The 3,430-nt window shown below is 38.7% G+C and overlaps 1 pseudogene across 1 annotated transcript; it reads left to right on the top strand.

Moving 5' to 3' along the window:
* The first annotated feature begins 2,404 nt into the window (after positions 1–2,404).
* On the top strand, positions 2,405–2,801 carry LOC308457891 (large ribosomal subunit protein eL42 pseudogene; annotated as a pseudogene). The gene has a single exon. The product of its transcript is annotated as a large ribosomal subunit protein eL42 pseudogene (transcript).
* Positions 2,802–3,430: the final 629 nt, after the last annotated feature.

Below are 3,430 nucleotides of genomic sequence, written 5' to 3' on the forward strand. Positions count from 1 at the left end.
GTGTACAGGGGAAATGACTGTGCAATCCATTCCTAAGATTTCACTTATAAAGTACATTGTTCCTCTTCCATTTTATCTTCACAACTCTGTGAAGCTGACTAGGCTTAGAGGTCCAACGTCATACTCTGAGCTTCATGGACAAGTGGAGAGTCATATTTGAGCTATGCACAATTGGCTTCTTGAAATTATTCACGCAGCTCATGAACAGAGAAATTGCGGCCACCATTTCATCCAAATTTATCCAGGGCAAAGAGAAATTCTCCAACAGTTTCTCAGGCATGGGGCTCACTTTTAGCAATGGCAATACTACATTTCTTCTTTTTTTTAATGTTCCTAGTGGCAGCAACAGCTATTGTGTTGGCAGCCTGACCACCATTTTAACTCCTCCTCTGCAAAAGCTCTGGTGTTATCATCTTTCTGAGACATTTTGTGTCTGTGTGTATGTGGGAGAATGATGGCATTTGTAACCAAAAATAGTGGAGAATATTCAGAATAAATTCTTTAAATGTCCTTTGTCTATGAGGATGGTAAGAAAAATTAAATTATCAGAAATCTTATCAGAAAAACATAAAATTTTGACTCAAAATGTTGTGGCACTCTGATTTAACTTTACAATCTAGGGACAGTCACAAAAGTATCCTTTCTCTATGGGGCAGTAAGAAAAAGAAAAAACTTAGAAATCTTATAAGAAAAAACATAGAATTTTGGGTCAATTTATTCCCAAGTGGTACAGTTGTTGCAGTCTATGTGGAGTACTGTAACTGCACCACATGTGTATTAGTATCACCAACACACTTGCCGCAATAATGGCAATAATGGAGTAGGGTGGGGTTTTTATGTTCTTGTTTCCTCCGTAAGTAGTAAATGTCGTGTCACTCTGGTTTCACTTTATAGTCTCAGGGACTGTCACAAAAATGGATTGGGTGCCATTTTCTATTCTTGTTACAGTCTTTGTCATGAGTTCTCACAGCTCTTTAATGCTTGATATGTTCTCATTTTCATTACATATTCTCATTCCCATAACAAAGATTATAATGAGAGAAGAAAATGTCATAAAATTAATCCATTCTCATAACAGACTGTAATGAGGACAGAAAATGGAGCAAAATTAATCCGTTCTCTTAACAATCTGAAGATTGTAATGGGAACACAAAATGGCATGAAATTTATCCTTCTTCTGACAATTTTAAAATTGTAGCCAGGCCAAAAAAAAAAAAAGAGTATAGGAGATTAACTGGCCTTCAGGACAAAGACTGACTAGAATGGAAAAAGAAAAGAAAGAATTATGCTATAGTAATATATTATTGTGACACATTCTATAAATGTGATACTATGGTTAAACTATGAATATCAGTGGAAATGATTACTCATGCTGGAGTGCCACAAAGCATCTGTATTGTTGTTGTTGTTGTGTTGTTATAACTATCAGATTGAGTCATATCCCATCTTTCTATCAACATACACAATATCTTAAGTAGGCCGAATCTCTGTTGAAATTGCCTTTAAATGTTTTAGCTATATTATCATTTGATGTGTTTTTTTATCACCCTTGGCTTCTTTGGGAGGAAGGATGGAACACACACTCTCTCTCGCACACACACACACACACACACACACACGTAGATGCCAAGGTATCTAGCCATATATTTTTTGTGAATTTATTTATCTTTAGGCATTTATCGGCTGCCCCATTGCAAATAGTACTTAGGGTGACTTATACCATAAATGACTGTCCCTACTGGCCAGAGTCTGAAATGAAATGTCATTACTTAGGGCCAGATTCAACTATCCAGATTCAACACTCTGCTAGCACAACATGGAGAGCCTCTAGACTAGCAAACGGGAAGAGGAGAGGAGGGATTGTTTCATCGGGCACGTGGAATTGCTTGTGCCGATCGAATTATCTCCTTAGCACTCTGTTGAATTCCACCCACACTTGCTAGCCTCATTCTGGGAAATCCCTCACTTTAACTATAGTAAGACAAATACACCTCACTCAATGCACTGAGACCATTTCATGAAAAGCAGGTAATGCAAGAAATTGGTGAGGATTTCTTCTTAGATTCATCGGCGGCTGTAGAAAAAAAAACACCCTATGAGAAAGGCATTAGCTTACTTTGAAGAGTGTTGTTCATGGTTTTTAAACATCAGGTAGTTATGGTTAGAGCTCCTTGAGAGACGGAGATGAAGAGCTACTTGGGCTCCAAGCCATTCAGTTTGGGACCACTTTACTGGGGGATAGGGGTTGCCTCTTTTTCCTGTGGCATTTTCCCAAGGACTATTCCCCTCTGTCAAAGCTGTTATTTGTGCTGCAGTGGCAGCACATACCTAATCAATATTATCTTAGACAAGAGAAGACTCTTTGTTTATATAAGTCAGAATTCCTAAGACATGGTCCAGACGATGCTGACGCTGGCAACATGGTGAACGTCCCCAAAACCCACAGGACTTACTGCAAGAAGTGTGGGAAGCACCAGCCCAGCAAAGTAACCCAGTACAAGAAGGGCAAGGACTCTTTGTATGCTCAGGGAAATGGGCGATATGATCGTAAGCAGAGTAGCTATGGTGGCCAAACAAAGCCCATCTTCCGCAAAAAGGCAAAGACCAAAAAGAAGATAATGCTGAGACTTGAATGTGTGGAGCCCAATTGCAGGTCAAAGAGGATGCTGGCCATTAAGAGGTGCAAGCACTTTGAGTTGGGAGGAGACAAGAAGAGAAGGTTATCCATTGTTGCTTGGTGTATGAAACTTTATAAAAGTCTTATTGGATCAAAAAATGTTCATAAGACATTAACCCCTTAATTATACATCTTCAAAGAGCTTTGAAGGGACTTCGTTGGTATGTCAAATGTCAAAGAAATTTGATTCGGTTTGCATTTAAAAGTGACTTTATCTAATTTGCACCTTCTGAAACAGTGCACAAACTAGCACTCAGATAGCCTTTGAAAGTCACACGTTTATGAATTTTGCAATATAATTATATACAATCCATATGCATATACGAAGGTGGTGAAGTGTGCATATCAATACATATACTACTGAAAACAGCACACAAAATGCATTATATTATATAACCTTGGAGATCATGATTAGCTTTTAGCAGACACACTGCTACAGGTTTTTTATTTAAATGTCTGTATCTCGAAGGCATCCTACTTCGGAGGTCCTGATTCCATTTGGGTGCTTTGGAGAGATCCCACTTCACAATCCCCAAACTTTTCCGAAGTGGCCCATTTCATTTTGTTATTTGCCCAAATCCCCCCAATCTGATATGTTTCTTGAGCTGAGAACTGTGCCGGAACATTTGGCCAGTGTAAGAGAAAGATTAACTTAGTCTTACCTCAGGATCAGCCCTTTAGTATTCAGATACATTAGAGGTGACATGTCAAGTGATGCAGTGCCAAATGTATACAAGAGGAAAGATTCAAAAG

The sequence above is a fragment of the Podarcis pityusensis genome (genome assembly GCF_964106645.2).
Source record: "Podarcis pityusensis genome assembly, chromosome: 11".
Classification (NCBI taxonomy): Eukaryota; Metazoa; Chordata; class Lepidosauria; order Squamata; family Lacertidae; genus Podarcis; species Podarcis pityusensis.